The following is a 19062-nucleotide window of genomic DNA, read 5'->3' as shown; positions in this document are numbered from 1 at the left end:
CCACCCCAACCTCCCATAGATGATACATTTAGTATTATTCGCCAAGGGCAAAGAGAGCTTCAAACCACACTTACCTCTACTGTCATTGGTATCACCTTTACTCTCCAAGCTCTTATATCCTGTATGAATCCATTAATCCAAGAGCAAGATGATCTCAATTATTCTATTGACATGGAACAAGAGAAAAGGGATAATTTTAGGGATGTAATGGATCGGGTTCACACTCCATACTTCAAGAGAGCAAGAGGAGGCCCAAAAGGTGGAGGTAGGAGAGACCCTTGAAGATGAAGTAGTTGACGAATTAGTGAAGGTTGAATAAGAGGGAAGCTCCATCATTGAAGACAACTCTACACTAAGTGACATCAAGGAGGTGTTTGATTTTGTATTAGAGCAAGTGGAGAAAGCCGAAATTATCAAAGAAGAGGAAGTGGTTAAAGACTTAAGAGATGCGGAACTCCCATGGGAAACTTGAGTCACATAGCCTCCTTCAAAGACGTTTGAATTTGATGTCCAGGAGGGTGTACAACCTCGAAGGCATAACATGGTTGAAGACTTTGAAGAGGTTGATCAAGAGATGGAGATTAAAGAAGAAGAGGCACAACTTCCTATGCCCTTGGTAAACAATGAAGAAGAGACTGAATTGGAAGAAAGCTACCAAGAGGAAGAGGTTGAAATTGAAGAAGCTTGCAAAGAGGTGGAAGTTGTCAAGAAAAAACACAAGGGAGTAGAGCTTGAAATCACCTTGCAAAAGTTGTTGGAGACCCCTCCCCCTAAGTCACCATCATCCTTCACAACATTCAAGTGGGTAAAATTTATATCACTTAGCTTTCTCATTCCACTTGAATATGGTTTGCTTGAGACGAATGGTCAACCTAGGAATATTTGTGGCTTTAAGAGTAAAAGAGATAGAGTTAATGGTTGGAAGCAACAACTGAAGCTCATTATGGTTGGACCATCAAGGTTGAATTGTAAAGGTTGGAGTCATGCTACATTGAATGGGTCTAGGATGTTGATGAGCGGATAATTCATACGCTTTTTGGCATTGTTTTTAGGTAGTTTTTAGTAAGATTTAGCTACTTTTAGGGATGTTTTTATTAGTTTTTATGCAAAATTCATATTTCTGGACTTTACTATGAGTTTGTGTGTTTTTTTTGTGATTGCAGGTATTTTATGGCTGAAATTGAGGGACCTGAGCAAAAATCTGATAGGAGGCTGACAAAGAATGCTGATGCTGTTGGATTCTGACCTTCCTACACTCGAAATGGATTTTCTGGAGCTACAGAACTCCAAATGGCACCCTCTCAATTGCGTTGGAAAGTAGCATGGTTCTGAAAACCGGACCGGACCAACTGGTTCAACCGGAAAAATCAGAAACCGGTTACCTAGCCAGTCCGGGTAACCTCAAAAACCGAATAGTAAAGAACCGGTGAAAAAACCGGTCGAACCGGCGATGAACTGGTGAACTGGAAGAACCGTCCGGTTTTTTGGCGGTTCAATGGTTTGGAAATTTAAAAGCAAAACGACGTCATTTTGGCTATTTAAAAAAAAAAGTAAAAAATGGCGGAGTCGTTAACCTAACCCTAATCACTAATCACTCAGCCACCAAACACCCAAGCTCCCAGCCTCCCCTTTCTTCCCCCCTCACCCACCATTCACAAGGCCAGCAGCGCCACCGATAAATTTTCCTGTGGCGGAGCCGCCGATGATGAAGCTGCGCAGCTCCATTCTCATCTTCCTTCTGTTGCATCCCTCAACCTTCTCTCCGATTCCTGCGATTTCCACATCGATCACTTTCTCCCTGTAAATCTCTCTCTGCATTCGTCTTTCTTTGCTTTTATTATAGTCTTTACAATTAGGTCACAGAGATCGAAAAAAAGAAAAAGTAAACTTAGCAACTGGATTTTGAAAATGTTCGCAATTTTTGACTGAGAATACTGATTTCACTGTGATTGGGGTGATTGGGCCATCTGGAGCTGGAAAATCAACTATTATGAACGAAATTTATGGTTTTGATTCAACTTCACCTGGTCAGTTTATTCTTCACGCAATTTAATTTATTGAATTAATGTTTTCCTAGTTGAGCTTGATTATTGTGTTGTAATTTCCATAATCCATGTGTTCAACTCTGATTTGATGTGTGTGTAAGCTTACAGGGATGCTACCACCTTTTTCCACACAGTCTGAAGAGACCAGAGCCATGGCAAGGCATTGTTCTACTGGCATTGAACCTAGGGCATCTTCTGAACGTATTGTTCTTCTTGATACTCAAGTATGCACCCATGATATCTTAGTTCGTAGCTTGAATTGTTGTGTTCTGGTTTATGCTTTTTGTTTTGCATTTGTAGCCTGTGTTTAGTGCTTCGATTTTAGCTAAGATGATGAGACCGGATGGCTCTTCGACGATTTCAGTGATAACTGGAGAATCACTGTCAGCTGAATTGGCTCATGAGATTATGAATATTCAGGTAAACATTGACTCCCAATTTTTCCCTCTTTCTTTCCGATGAAAATCCAATCATGTATTAACTTGATCACAATTGATAATTTTTATTACTTATATTGCTATAATCTGATGAATTTGACTATGTTGTGGTGCTGCAAGGAATCTTTATAGCTTGTTGTTCTACTTGCATCTATATGCCATGTTGTGCTGGTGGTGTCAGATGGAGTGCATGATGATAGTATGTGGCATTTGATGTTGACGGTATGTCATTTACTTCAATTTTTTAGTTGTTGTTATAGATGGTTCAAGTCTTGTTCAATAATCAATACTTTAAAAAAAGTAATTTTTCCATGCTGTGTAAACTATGTTGTCATTCAGAAGATAGGTTCACCTGTTGTGTCATTTATTATTTGAATGCATTCAATGGGTATCTTCTACTTGTATTGGCTAATCGTGTGTGCGTAAGATTATTAAGTTAGAAATTATTGAATTTTATTAAGTTTAATAATTTTATTTAATATTTAATTAAACCGATTGAACCCTGGTTGAATCCCGGTCGAACCAGTGAACCATTGAACCAGTAACCTCACCGGTTTATTGACCGGTCCGGTTCTCGCAACCTTGGAAAGTAGACATCCAGGTCTTTCCAGCAATATATAATAGTCCATACCTATTCGAGCTTAGAGGACGCAAACTGGCGTTCAATTCCAGCTCTATGCTGCAATCTGGAGTAAAACGCCAGAAACACGTCACAACACAGAGTTAAACGCCAAAAATACGTTACAACTTGGCGTTTAACCCCAAGAGAAGCCTCTGCATGTGTAAAGCTCAAGCTCAGCCCAAGAACACACCAACGTGGGCCCCAAAAATGTATTTTTGCACTTAGACTTATTTTTGCTAGTAGCTAGTTTAGTATAAATAAAACTTTTTACTATTGTGTTTTCATCTTTGGAATATCCTTAGATCATCTTGGGACGTTTAGTTCTTAGACCTTGGGAGCTGGCGTCACGGCCATGCCTGGACCTCTATCACTTATGTATTTTCAATGGTAGAGTTTCTACACACCATAGATTAAGGGTGTGGAGCTCTGCTGTTCCTCGAGTATTAATGCAATTACTACTGTTTTCTATTCAATTCATGCTTATTCTTATTCTAAGATATTCATTCGCACTTCAACCTGATGAATGTGATGATCCATGACACTCATCACCATTCTCACTTATGAATGCGTGCCTGCCAAACACTTCTGTTCTACCTGCGAAAGCTAGAGTGTGTATCTCTTGGATTCGTGACCCACGACGCATGGTTGCCTCGCCTGACAACCGAGCCTCCCATTCCGTGAGATCAGAGTCTTCGTGGTATAGGCTAGAATCCATTGGCAATATTCTTGAGATTCGGAAAGTCTAAACCTTGTCTGTGGTATTCCGAATAGGATCTGGATGGGATGACTATGATGAGCTTCAAACTCGCGAGTGTTGGGCGTAGTGACAGACGCAAAAGGATCAATGGATCCTATTCCGACATGATCGAGAACCGACAGATAATTAGCCGTGCTGTGACAGCGCATTTGGACCATTTTCACTAAGAGAGGATGGGAAGTAGCCATGGAAAGGAGTAAGAATGATTGGATGAAAGCAGAGATTTAGAAGGAATATAGTATCTTCATGCGCTTATCTGAAATTCCCACTAATGAATTACATAAGTATCTCTATTTCTATTTTATGTTTTATTTATCTTTAATTTTTGAAAACCATTATAACCATTAGAATCCGCCTGATTGAGATTTACAAGATGACCATAGCTTGCTTCATACCAACAATCTCCGTGGAATTGACCCTTACTCACGTAAGGTTTATTACTTGGACGACCCAGTGCACTTGCTGGTTAGTTTGTGCGAAGTTGTGAAAAAGAGTGATATTACAATGGTGTGTACCAAGTTGATGGCGCCATTGAGATCACAATTTCGTGCACCAAGTTTTTGGCGCCGTTGCCGGGGATTGTTTGAGTTTGGACAACTGATGGTTCATCTTGTTGCTCATATTAGGTAATTTTCTTCTAATTTTTTTCCAAAAAGTTTTCAAAATTTTTTTTCAAAAAATTTTTTTTTCTTTGTTTTCGTTTTTCAAAAAATTAATTTTCGAAAAAAATACAAAAAAATTATAAAATCATAAAAATAAAAAAATATTTTTGTGTTTCTTGTTTGAGTGTAGTGTCAATTTTTAAGTTTGGTGTCAATTGCATGTTTTTAAAATTTGTGCATTTTTCGAAAACTCATGCATGGTGTTCTTCATGATCTTCAAGTTTTTCTTGGTAAGTCTTCTTGTTTGATCTTCATATTTTCTTGTTTTGTGTCTTTTGTTATTTTTCATATGCATTTTTGCATTCAAAGTGTCTAAACTTGAAAAATTTATAAGTTTGGTGTCTTGCATGTTTTCCTCTCTTGAAAATTTTTCAAAAATGAATCTTCATGTTCATCATGATCTTCAAAGTGTTCTTGGTATTCATCTTGACATTCATAGTGTTCTTGCATGTTTTCTTTGTTTTGATCTTAATTTTTCATGTTGTGAGTCATTTTAGTGTTCTTCTCTCTCATCATTAAAAATTCAAAAAAATCAAAAAATATCTTTTCTTTGTTTTACTCATAATTTTTGAAATCTTTGGGTTGACTTAGTCAAAAAATTTTAAAATAAGTTGTTTCTTGTTAGTCAAGTCAAGATTTCAATTTTAAAAACCCTATCTTTTCAAAATCTTTTTCAAAAATCAAATCTTTTTTCATTTTTCTTATTATTTTTCGAAAATTTTAAAAATTGATTTTCAAAATCTTTTTCTTAATTTTATTTCATAATTTTTGAAAACTTTACTAACAATTAATGTGATTGATTCAAAAATTTGAAGTTTGTTACTTTCTTGTTAAGAAAGGTTCAATCTTTAAATTTTAGGATCATATCTTTTAGTTTCTTGTTAGTCAAGTAATCAATTTTAATTTTAAAAATCAAATCTTTTTAATTTCTTTTTCAAATCTTTTTCAAAATATCTTTTCAATCATATCTTTTTAATCATATCTTTTTTAAACCATATCTTTTTCAAAATCAATTTCAAAATCTTTTCTAACTTCTTATCTTTTCAAAATTGATTTTCAAATCTTTCTCAACTAACTAATTAACCTTTTGTTTATTTCTTATCTTTTTCAAAACCACCTAACCACTTTTCTCTTTCTAATTTTCGAAAATCACCATCTATCTTTTTCAAAATTCTTTTAATTAACTAATTGTTTCAAATTTTAATTTTAATTCTTCTCTTAAATTTCGAAAATCACTAAAGTTTTTTTTTTAAAAATAATTTTCGAAATTCTCTCTCTCTCATCTTCTTCTATTTATTTATTTATCTAATAACACTTCTCTTGTACTCAAAATTCGAACCCTCTTCTCCCCTCTACCTGTGTTCGAATTTTCTTCTTATTTTCTTCTACTCACATAAAGGAATCTCTCTACGGTGGTAAAGAGGATCCCCATTATTATTTTCTGTTCCCTTCTTTTTCATATGAGCAGGAGCAAGGACAAGAACATTGTTGTTGAAGCAGATCCAGAACCTGAAAGGACTCTGAAGAAGAAACTAAGAAAAGCTAAAATACAACAATCCAGAGAAAACCTTACAGAAATTTTTGAAAAAGAAGAGGAGATGGCAGCCAAAAATAATGACAACAACAATAATGCAAAGAGGATGCTTGGTGATTATACTACACCTACTTCCAATTTTTATGGAAGAAGCATCTCAATCCCTGCCATTGGAGCAAACAATTTTGAGCTGAAGCCTCAACTAGTTGCTCTAATGCAACAGAACTGCAAGTTTCATGGACTTCCATCAAAAGATCCCTATCATTTTTTAGCTGAATTCTTACAGATCTGTGATACTGTTAAGACTAATGAAGTAGATCCTGAAGTCTATAGACTTATGCTTTTTCCCTTTTGCTGTAAGAGACAGAGCTAGAACATGGTTGGACTCACAACCTAAAGATAGCCTAGACTCTTGGGATAAGCTGGTTACGGCCTTCTTGGCCAAGTTCTTTCCTCCTCAAAAGTTGAGCAAGCTTAGAGTGGATGTTCAGACCTTCAGGCAAAAAGATGGTGAATCCCTCTATGAAGCTTGGGAAAGATACAAGCAGTTGACCAAAAAGTGTCCTTCTGACATGCTTTTAGAGTGGACCATTTTGGATATATTCTATGATGGTTTATGTGAGTTCTCTAAGATGTCACTGGACCATTCTGTAGGTGGATCCATTCACCTAAAGAAAACGCCTGCAGAAGCTCAAGAACTCATTGATATGGTTGCAAATAACCAATTCATGTACACCTCTTAGAGGAATCCTGTGAGTAATGGGACGCCTCAGAAGAGGGGAGTTATTGAAATTGATGCTCTGAATGCCATATTGGCTCAGAATAAAATGTTGACTCAGCAAGTCAACATGATTTCTCAGAGTCTAAATGGATTGCAAAATGCATCCAACAGTACTAAAGAAGCATCTTCTGAAGAGGAAGCTTATGATCCTAAGAACCCTGCAATGGCAGAGGTGAATTACATGGGTGAAGCCTATGGAAACATCTATAATCCCTCATGGAGAAATCATCCAAATTTCTCATGGAAGGATCAAAAAAAGCCTCAACAAGGCTTTAATAATGGTGGAAGAAACAGGTTTAGCAATAGCAAGCCTTTTCCATCATCTTCTCAGCAACAGACAGAGAATTATGAGCAGAGCCCCTCTAGCTTAGCAAACATAGTCTCTGATCTATCTAAGGCCACTTTACGTTTCATGAATGAAACAAGGTCCTCCATTAGAAACTTGGAGGCACAAGTGGGTCAGCTGAGTAAGAAAATCACTGAAACTCCTTCTAGTACTCTCCCAAGCAATACAGAAGAGAATCCAAAAAGAGAGTGCAAGGCCATTGATATAATCAAAATGGCCGAATCCAAAGAGGAAAGGGAGGACGTGAATCCCAATGAGGAAGACCTTATGGGACGTCCTCCAGACAGAAAGGAGTTCCCTATTGAGGACCTAAAGGAATTTGAGGCTCATATAGAGACCATAGAGATTCCATTAAACTTCATTCTGCCATTCATGAGCTCTGAGAACTATTCTTCATCTGAAGAGGATGAAGATATAACTGAAGAGTAATTGCTCAATATCTAGGAGCCATCATGAAGTTGAATGCCAAGTTGTTTGGTAATGAGACTTGGGAAGATGAACCTCCTTTGCTCATTAGTGAACTAAATACATGGGTTCAACAAACTTTACCTCAAAAGAAATAAGATCCTAGTAAATTCTTAATACCATGTACCATAGGCACCATGACCTTTGAGAAGGCTTTGTGTGACCTGGGGTCAGGTATAAATCTTATGCCACTCTCTATAATGGAGAAACTGGAGATTTTTGAGGCACAAGCTGCAAGAGTCTCATTAGAGATGATAGACAAGTCAATAAAACAAGCTTATGGATTGGTAGAGGACGTGTTGGTGAAGGTTAAAGGCCTTTACATCCCTGCTGATTTCATAATCATAGACACTGGGAAGGATGATGATGAATGCATCATCCTTGGAAGACCCTTCCTGGCCACAGCAGGAGCTGTGATTGATGTTGACAGAGGAGAGCTAGTCCTTCAATTAAATGGGGACTACCTTGTGTTTAAAGCTCAAGGATCTTTCTCTGCAACCATGGAGAGGAAGCATGAAAAGCTTCTCTCAATATAGAGTCAAACAAAGCCCCCATAATCAAACTCTAAGTTTGGTGTTGGGAGGCCACAACCAAACTCTAAGTTTGGTGTTGAACCCCCACATTCAAACTCTAAGTTTGGTGTTGGGAGGTCCCAACAATGCTCTGAACATCTGTGAAGCTCCATGAGAGCTCACTATCAAGCTATTGACATTAAAGAAGCACTTATTAGGAGGCAACCCAATTTTTATTTATTTATATTTCTATTGTTCTTTTATGTTTTATTAGGTTTATTATCATGTGGAGTCACAAAACAATTGCAAAAATTTAAAACAGAATAAAAAATAGCAGAAGAAAAAGCACACCCTGGAGGAAAAGCTGTCTGGCGTTTAAACGCAAGAAACAAGCATCAAGCTGGCGTTTAACGCCAGAAACAAGCATCAAGCTAGCGTTAAATGCCAGAAAGAGGCTACATCTGGGCGTTTAATGCCAGAAACAAGCATCAGTCTGGCGTTAAATGCCAAGATTGCATACAGAAGGCATTTTACATGCCTAAAAGGTGTAGGGATGAGAAATCCTTGACACCTCAAGATCTGTGGACCCCACAGGATCACCTCAGGATCTGTGGACCCACAGGATCCCCACCTACCCCACTTCTCTCTTCTTCACACAATCCAATAACACTATACCCTTCACCAATCACCTCAATCTCTCTTCCTCATTACCCCTTCACCAATCACATCCATCCACTCTTCCCCATAAACCCCACTACCTTCAAATTCAAAATCTCTTTCCCACCGAAACCCACCCTAAATGACCAAACCTAAACCCCTCTCCCTCCACTACATAAACCCCTCGATCCTTCTTCATTCTCACATAGCACTACCCACTCTTCTCCCCCTTGGCTGAAACCCACACCTCTCTCCCTCTCCTCCATATCTTCTTCTTCTCTTCTATTCTTTCTTCTTTTGCTCGAGGACGAGCAATATTCTAAGTTTGGTGTGGTAAAAGCATAGCTTTTTTGTTTTTCCATAACCATTGATGGCACCTAAGGCCAGAGAAACCTGAAGAAAGAGGAAAGGGAAGGCAATTGCTACCACCTTTGAGTCATGGGAGATGGAAAGATTCATCTTAAAAGCCTATCAAGACCACTTCTGTGAAGTTGTGGCCAAGAAAAAGGTGATCCCTGAGGTCCCTTTTAAGCTCAAAAAGGGCAAATATCCGGAGATCCGACAAGAGATTAGAAGAAGAGGATGGGAAGTTCTCTCCAATCCCATTCAACAAGTTAGAATCTTAACGGTTCAAGAGTTCTATATAAACACATGGATCACTAGGAACCATGATTAAAGCATGAACCCAAACCCAAAGAATTGGCTTACAATGGTTAGGGGAAAATGCTTAGATTTCAGTTTGGAGAACGTAAGGTTGGCGTTCAACTTGCCTATGATGCAAGAAGACGCACGCCCCTACACTAGAAGGGTCAACTTTGATCAAAGGTTGGACCAAGTCCTCATGGACATATGTGTGGAAGGAGCTCAATGGAAAAGAGACTCAAAAGACAAGCCGGTTCAATTGAGAAGACTGGACCTTAAGCCTGTGGCTAGAGGATGGTTGGAGTTCATCCAACGCTCCATCATCCCCACTAGCAACTGATCCAAAGTAACTGTGGATTGGGCCATCATGATTGAAGAGGAAGTAGAAGTTCATGAAGTCATCTCTCTAGAACTCTACAAAGTAGTCGAAAAGCCCTCCACCTTGGCAAGGCTAGCTTTTCCTCATCTCATTTGCCATCTATGCAACTTAGCTGGAGTTGTCATAGAAGGAGACATCCTCATTGAGGAGGACAAGCCCATACTAAGAAGAGGATGGAACAGACAAGAGAGCCTATTCATGGATCTCAAAAGACGCATGAGGAAGCTCATCATCAAGAAATCCCTGAGATGCCTCAAGGGATGCATTTTCCTCCAAATAACTATTGGGAATAACTCAACACTTTCCTAGAAGGATTGAGTTATGACATGAACCAATTAAGGGTGGAACACCAAGAACACCCCATCATTCTCAATGAGATTAGAGAAGATCAAAGAGCTATGAGGGAGGAGCAACAAAAGCAAGGAAGAGACATAGAGGAGCTCAAGAACACCATTGGTCCTTCAAGAAGAAGGTGCCACCATCACTAAGGTGGACTCATTCCTTAACTTCCTTGTTCTTGTCTCTTTGTTTTTTGGTTTTTGAGCTTCATGTTTGTCTATGTTTATGTCTTTATTACATGATCATTAGTGTCTAGTGTCTATGTCTTAAGGCTATGAATAATTCCATGAATCCTTCACCTTTCTTAAATGAAAAATGTTTCTAATACAAAAGAACAAAAAGTACATGAGTTTCGAATTCATCCTTGAAATAAGTTTAATCATATTGATGTGGTGACAATACCTTTTATTTTCTAAATGAATGCTTAAACAGTGCATATTTTTTATCTTGTTGTTTATGAATGTTAAAATTGTTGGCTCTTGAAAGAATGATGAACAAAGAGAAATGTTATTGATAATCTGAAAAATCATGAAATTGATTCTTGAAGCAAGAAAAAGTAGTGAAAAAGAAAAAGCTTGCGAAAAAAATTGGCAAAAAAAGGAAGCAAGCAGAAAAAGCCAATAGCCCTTAAAACCAAAAGGCAAGGGTAAAAAGGATCCAAGGCTTTGAGCATCAATGGATAGGAGGGCCCAAGGAAATAAAATCCAGGCCTAAGCGGCTAAATCAAGCTGTCCCTAACCATGTGCTTGTGTCATGAAGGTCCAAGTGAAAAGCTTGAGACTGAGTGGTTAAAGTCGTGATCCAACGCAAAAAGAGTGTGCTTAAGAGCTCTGGACATCTCTAACTGGGAACTTTAGCAAAGCTGAGTCACAATCTGAAAAGGTTCACCTAGTCATGTGTCTGTGGCATTTATGTATCCGGTGGTAATACTGGAAAACAAAGTGCTTAGGGCCACGGCCAAAACTCATAAAAGTAGTTATGTTCAAGAATCAACATACTTAACTAGGAGAATTAATAACACTATCTGAACTCTGAGTTCCTATGGATGCCAATCATTCTAAACTTCTAAGGATAAAGTGAAATGCCAAAACTGTTTAGAAGCAAAAAGCTACAAGTCTCGCTCATCTAATTAGAACTAATATTCATTGATATTTTGAGATTTATAGTATATTCTCTTATTTTTATCCTATTTGATTTTCAGTTGCTTGGGGACAAGCAACAATTTAAGTTTAGTGTTGTGATGAGCGGATAATTTATACGCTTTTTGGCATTATTTTTAGGTATTTTTAGTAAGATTTAGCTATTTTTAGGGATGTTTTTATTAGTTTTTATGCAAAATTCACATTTCTGGACTTTACTATGAGTTTGTGTGTTTTTTTATGATTTTAAGTATTTTCTGGCTGAAATTGAGGGACCTGAGCAAAAATCTGATAGGAGGCTGACAAAGGACTGCTGATGCTATTGGATTCTAACCTTCCTGCACTCGAAATGGATTTTCTGGAGCTAGAGAACTCTAAATGGCTTAGATCATCTTGGGACTTTAGTTCTTAGACCTTGGGGGATGGCCTCACGGCCATGCCTAGACCTCTATCACTTATGTATTTTCAACGGTGGAGTTTCTACACACCATAGATTAAGGGTGTGGAGCTCTGCTGTTCCTCGAGTATTAATGCAATTACTACTGTTTTCTATTCAATTCATGCTTATTCTTATTCTAAGATATTCATTCACACTTCAACTTGATGAATGTGATGATCCGTGACACTCATCACCATTCTCACTTGTGAACGCGTGCCTGACAAACACTTCCGTTCTACCTACGAAAGCTAGAGTGTGTATCTCTTGGATTCCTGACCCACGACGCATGGTTGCCTCACCTGACAACCGAGCCTCCCATTCCATGAGATCAGAGTCTTTGTGGTATAAGCTAGAATCCATTGGCAGCATTCTTGAGATCCAGAAAGTCTAAACCTTGTCTATGGTATTCCGAGTATGATCTGGATGGGATGACTGTGACGAGCTTCAAACTCGCGAGTGTTGGGCATAGTGACAGACGCAAAATGATCAATGGATCTTATTCCGTCATGATCGAGAACCGACAGATGATTAGCCGTGCTGTGACAGCGCATTTGGACCATTTTCACAGAGAGGATGGGAAGTAGCCATTGACAACGGTGACGCCCTACATATAGCTTGCCATGGAAAGGAGTAAGAATGATTGGAAAAAAGCAGTAGGAAAGCAGAGATTCAGAAGGAATACAGTATCTTCATGCGCTTATCTAAAATTCCCACTAATGAATTACATAAGTATCTCTATCTCTATTTTATGCTTTATTTATCTTTGATGAGCGGATAATTTATACGCTTTTTGGCATTGTTTTTAGGTAGTTTTTAGTAAGTTCAAGCTACTTTTAGGGATGTTTTCATTAGTTTTTATGTTAAATTCACATTTCTGGACTTTACTATGAGTTTGTGTGTTTTTCTGTGATTTCAGGTAATTTCTGGCTGAAATTGAGGGACTTGAGCAAAACTCTGAAAAAGGCTGACAAAAGGACTGCTGATGCTGTTGGAATCTGACCTCCCTGCACTCAAAATGGATTTTCTGGAGCTACAGAATGCTAAATGGCGCGCTCTTAATGGCGTTGGAAAGTAGACATCCAGAGCTTTCCAGCAATATTAATAGTTCATAATTTATTCAGGAATTGATGACGTAAAGTGGCGCTCAACGCCAAGTACATGCTGCTGTCTGGAGTTAAACGCCAGAAACACGTCACAACCCGGAGTTGAACGCCAGAAACACGCTATAACTCGGCGTTCAACTCCAAGAAAAGCCTCAGCTCGTGGATAGATCAAGCTCAGCCCAAGCATACACCAAGTGGGCCTCGGAAGTGAATTTATGCATCAATTACCTACTCATGTAAACCCTAGTAGCTAGTCTAGTATATATAGGACATTTAACTATTGTATTAGTTGTCTTTTGACCATTCGGTATTTTGATCACCTTCATGGGGGCTGGCCATTCGGCCATGCCTGAACCTTTCACTTATGTATTTTCAACGGTGGAGTTTCTACACAGCATAGATTAAGGGTGTGGAGCTCTGCTGTACCTCAAGTTTCAATACAATTACTATTACTTCCTATTCAATTCTCTTTTATTCTTATTCCAAGATATACGTTGCACTTCAACTTGAAGAACGTGATGATCCGTGACACTCATCATCATTCTCACCTATGAACGCGTGTGACTGACAACCACTTCCGTTCTACTTTAGGCCGGGCGCATATCTCTTAGATTTCCCAACAGAATCTTCGTGGTATAAGCTAGATAGATGGCGGCATTCATGGGATTCCGGAAAGTCTAACCTTGTCTGTGGTATTCCGAGTAGGATTCCGGAATTGAATGACTGTGACGAGCTTCAAACTCCTGAAGGCTGGGCATTAGTGACAGACGCAAAAGAATCAATGGATTCTATTCCAACCTGATTGAGAACCGACAGATGATTAGCCGTGTTGTGACAGAGCATTTGTACCATTTTCACTGAGAGGATAGGATGTAGCCATTGTCAAGGGTGATGCCTCTAGACGATTAGCCATGTAGTGACAGCGCATAGGACCATTTTCCCGAGAGGATGAAAAGTAGCCATTGATGACGGTGATGCCCTACATACAGCTTGCCATGGAAAGGAGTAAGAAGAATTGGATGAAAGCAATAGGAAAACAGAGATTCGAGAGGATTCTAGCATCTCCACACGCCTATCTGAAATCCCCACCATTAATTTACATAAGTATTTCTATCCTATTTTATTTTCTGTTTATTATTAATTTTCGAAATCCATAACCATTTAATCTGCCTAACTGAGATTTACAAGGTGACCATAGCTTGCTTCATACTAACAATCTCTATGGGATCAACCCTTACTCACGTAAGGTATTACTTGGATGACCCAGTACACTTGCTGGTTAAGTTGAACGGAGTTGTGAGCTTCTCTAACAGTGCCTGTAACTCTTTTGGTCCAACAACAACACTAAGCTGTTGGTGCCATTACCAGGGATTGTTAAGATCCCAATTCATCATACCATGATCTCTTTGGGGTATTTTTTATTTCATACAAATACAAAGAGACCGATTTTGAGGATCACGATTTCGTCCACCAAGTTTTTGGCGCCGTTGCCGGGAATTGTTCGAGTATGGACAACTGAAGGTTCATCTTGTTGCTTAAATTAGGTAATTTTCTTTTTATTTTTTTCTTTCCAAAAATCTTTCAAAAATTTTTTCTTTATTTTTTGTTTTTCCAAATTTTATTTTCGAAAAATATAATAAAAATTCAAAAAAAATCATAAAATCAGAAAAATAAAAAATATTTTGTGTTTCTTGTTTGAGTCTTGAGCCAACTTTTAAGTTTGGTGTCAATTGCATGCTTTAAAAATTTTTCTTGCATTTTTCGAAAACTCCATGCATTCATAGTGTTCTTCATGATCTTCAAGTTGTTCTTGGTAAGTCTTCTTGTTTGATCTTGATGTTTTCTTGTTTTGTGTTGTTTGTTGTTTTTCATGTGCATTTTTCGTTTGTTAGAGTCCATGCATTAAAGATTTCTAAGTTTGGTGTCTTGCATGTTTTCTTTGCATTAAAAATTTTTTAAAAATATGTTCTTGATGTTCATCATGATCTTCAAAGTGTTCTTGGTGTTCATCTTGACATTCATAGTGTTCTTGCATGCTTCATGTGTTTTGATCCAAAATTTTTAAGTTTTGGGTCATAATTGTGTTTTTCTCTCTCATAATTAAATTTCAAAAATCAAAAAAATATCTTTTCCTTATTTTTCTCATAATTTTCGAAAATTTGAGTTGACTTAGTCAAAAATTTTCAAAATTAGTTGTTTCTTACAAGTCAAGTCAAAATTTTCAATTTTAAAAATCTTATCTTTTCAAAATCTTTTTCAAAAATTATATCTTTTTCATTTTTTTTATTTTTTCAAAAATTTCAAAAATTCTTTTTCAAATTATTTTCAAAATCTTTTCCTTATCTATATATCACATTTTTGAAAACTCACAAATAATTAATGTGATTGATTCAAAAATTTGAAGTTTGTTACTTTCTTGTTAAGAAAGGTTCAATCTTTAAGTTCTAGAATCTTATCTTGTAGTTTCTTGTTAGTGAAGTAAGTAATTTTAAAATTTTTGAATTAAATCTTTTTATCTTTTATCTTATCTTTTTCAAAAAATTTTATCTTTTTCAAAATTTGATTTCAAAATATCTTATCTAACCTCTTATCTTCTTATCTTTTCAAATTTGATTTTAATATCTTTTTCAACTAACTCTTTGACTTTTTGTTTGTTTCTTATCTTTTTCAAAACCACCTAACTACTTTTCCCTCTCTAATTTTCGAAAATATCTCATCTCTTTTTCAAAAATTCTTTTGTTTTAAATTTTAATTTTAATCTTATCTTATCTCTAATTTTCGAAAATTACTAACACTTTTTTTTAAATTATTTTCGAATTTTCTATCTCTTCTCTCTTATTCTATTTAATTATTTACTTACTAACACTTTTCTTCACCTCTCTTCATCTAAAAATCCGAACCTAGTCTATCCCTTGTGTTTGGATTCTTCACTTTTTCCTCTTTTACTAACATAAAGGAATCTCTATACTGTGACATAGAGGATTCCTCTTCCTTTTCTTGTTTTCTTCTCTTTCACATGAGCAGGAACAAGGACAAAAGCACTCTTGTTGAAATTGATCCCGAACCTAAAAGGACTCTGAAGAGAAAACTAATAGAAGCTAAATTACAATAATCCAGAAGTAACCTTTCAGAAATTTTCGAACAAGAGAAGGAGATGGCAGCCGAACCTAATAATGATAATGCAAGAAGGATGCTTGGTGATTTTACTAAGCCAACGTCCAAATTTGATGGAAGAAGCATCTCCATTCCTACCATTGGAGCCAATAAATTTGAGCTTAAGCCTCAACTAGTTGCCTTAATGCAACAAAACTGCAAGTTCTATGGACTTCCATCTGAAGATCCTTATCAGTTTTTAACTGAGTTCTTGCAGATTTGTGAGACTATAAAGACGAATGGAGTAGATCCTGAAGTCTACAGACTCATGCTTTTCCCTTTTGCAGTAAGAGACAGAGCTAGAATATGGTTGGATTCACAACCTAAGGATAGCCTGGACTCATGGGATAAGCTGGTCACGGCTTTCTTGGATAAATTCTTTCCTCCTCAAAAGCTGAGCAAGCTTAGAGTGGATGTTCAGACCTTCAAACAAAAAGATGGTGAATCCCTCTATGAAGCTTGGGAAAGATACAAGCAGTTGACCAAAAGGTGTCCATCTGACATATTTTCAGAATGGACCATATTAGATATATTCTATTATGGTCTATCTGAATTTTCAAAAATGTCATTGGACCATTCTGCAGGTGGATCCATTCGCCTAAAGAAAACGCCTGCAAAAGCTCAAGAACTAATTGACATGGTTGCAAATAACCAATTCATGTACACTTCTGAGAGGAATTCCGTGAATAATGGACGCCTCAGAGGAAGGGAGTTCTTGAAATTGATGCTCTGAATGCCATATTGGCTCAGAACAAAGTGTTGACTCAGCAAGTCAACATGATCTCTCAAAGTCTGAATGGATGGCAAAATGCATCCAACAGTACTAAAGAGGCAGCTTCTGAAGAAGCTTATGATCCTGAGAACCCTGCAATAGCAGAGGTTAATTACATGGGTGAACCTTATGGAAACACCTATAATTCATCATGGAGAAATCATCCAAATTTCTCATGGAAGGATCAACAAAAGCCTCAACAAGGCTTTAACAATGGTGGACGCAATAGGCTAAGCAATAGCAAGCCTTTTCCATCATCTTCTCAGCAACAGACAGAGAATTCTGAACAAAGCACTTCTAATATAGCCAATCTAGTCTCTGATCTGTCAAAAGCCACTTTTAGTTTCATGAGTGAAACAAGATCCTCCATCAGAAATATAAAGGCACAAGTGGGCCAGCAGAGTAAGAAAGTCATTGAAACTCCTCCCAGTATTCTCCCAAGCAATACAGAAAAGAATCCAAAAGGAGAGTGCAAGGCCATTGATGTGATCAATATGGCCGAATGCACAAGGGAGGAGGAGGACGAAAATCCTAGTGAGGAAGACCTCCTGGGACGTCTCTCAAGCAAGAGGAGTTTCCTATTAAGGATCCAAGGGAATCTGAGGCTCATATAGAGACCATAGAGATTCCATTAAATCTCCTTCTGCCATTCATGAGCTCTGAAGACTATTCTTCCTCTGAAGAGGATGAAGATGTGACTGGAGAGCAAGTTGCTCAATATTTAGGAGCTATCATGAAGCTGAATGCCAAGTTGTTTGGTAATGAGTCTTGGGAAAGTGAACCTCCCTTGCTCATTAGTGAACTAGATACCTGGATTCAGAAAATTTTACCTCAAAAGAGAAAAGATCCTGGCAAGTTCTTAATACCTTGTACCATAGGCACCATGACCTTTGAAAAGGCTCTATGTGATCTGGGGTCAGGGATAAATCTTATGCCACTCTCTGTAATGGAGAAGCTGGGGATCATTGAGGTACAACCTGCCTTGTTCTCATTACAATTGGCAGACAAGTCATTGAGACAAGCTTATGGAATAGTAGAGGACGTGTTAGTAAAGGTTGAAGGCCTTTACATCCCTGCTGATTTCATAGTCTTAGACACTAGGAAGGAAGAAGATGAATGCATCATCCTTGGAAGACCTTTCCTAGCCACAGCAAGAGCTGTGATAGATGTCAACAGAGGTGAATTAGTCCTTTAATTGAATGGGGACTACCTTGTGTTTAAGGCACATGGCCATCCCTCTGTGACAAAAGAGAGTAAGCATGAAGAGCTTCTCTCAGTTCAGAGTCAAGAAGAGCCCCCACAGTCAAACTCTAAGTTTGGTATTGGGAGGCCACAACCAAACTCTAAGTTTGGTGTATAGACCCCATATCCAAACTCTAAGTTTGGTGTTGGGACTATACAACATTGGCCTGATCACCTGTGAGGCTCCACGAGAGCCCACTGTCAAGCTATTGACATTAAAGAAGCGCTTGTTGGGAGGCAACCCAATTTTATTTATCTAATTTTTATTTTATTTTATTTTATTGTTATTTTGTGTTTTATTAGGTACATGATCATGTGGAGTCACAAAAAAATTATAAAAATTAAAAATAGAATCAAAAACAGCAGAAGAAAAATCACACCCTGGAGAAAGCACAGATTGGCATTCAACGCTAGTAAGAAGCATGTGTCTGGCGTTCAACGCCAGAACAGAGCATGAATTTGGTGCTGAATGCCAGAAACAAGCAACATTCTGGCGTTTGAATGCCAGGAATGTGCCTTGAGAAAAGCTGGCGCTGAACGCCAGTAACAAGCATAGAACTGGCGTTTAACGCCAGAAACATGCTTTACATGGGCGTTGAACGCCCAGAACATGCTTCACATGGGCGTTGAACGCCCAGTACGTGCATCACCTCGGCGTTTAAACGCTAGAATGGTATGCAAAGGCATTTTACATGCCTATTTGGTGCAGGGATGTAATTCCTTGACACCTCAGGATCTGTAGACCCCACAGGATCACCTCAGGATCTGTGGACCCCACAGGATCATCTCAGGATCTGTGGACCCCACAGGATCCCCACCTAACATATTCCCACCTTACCTCCTAATCCTATAACACTCTTCCCCATGTCACACTTCCCAACAACTTCAATCTCTGAATCTCTCCTATCAATAAACACTCTTTCCCAAAACCCTTTACCAATCACCTCAATCTCTCTTCCCCATTACCTCTTCACCACTCACATCCATCCACTCTTCCCCATAAACCCCCACCTACCTTCAAAATTCAAAAACACTT

General features: G+C 38.0%; 2 non-coding genes across 2 annotated transcripts; both read right to left on the bottom strand.

Annotated features, from left to right (window-relative positions):
• Window positions 1–6527: 6527 nt before the first annotated feature.
• On the bottom strand, window positions 6528–6635 carry LOC112719449 (small nucleolar RNA R71). Its single transcript, XR_003161751.1, has one exon. It is a non-coding gene; the product is annotated as a small nucleolar RNA R71 (small nucleolar RNA).
• A 9777-nt stretch (window positions 6636–16412) lies between these two features.
• LOC112719493 (small nucleolar RNA R71) lies at window positions 16413–16516 on the bottom strand. Its single transcript, XR_003161793.1, has one exon. It is a non-coding gene; the product is annotated as a small nucleolar RNA R71 (small nucleolar RNA).
• Between the last annotated feature and the right edge of the window lie 2546 nt (window positions 16517–19062).

The sequence above is a fragment of the Arachis hypogaea genome, chromosome 10, assembly GCF_003086295.3.
Source record: "Arachis hypogaea cultivar Tifrunner chromosome 10, arahy.Tifrunner.gnm2.J5K5, whole genome shotgun sequence".
NCBI lineage: Eukaryota > Viridiplantae > Streptophyta > Magnoliopsida > Fabales > Fabaceae > Arachis > Arachis hypogaea.
This window is presented reverse-complemented; position numbering and strand designations above follow the sequence as displayed.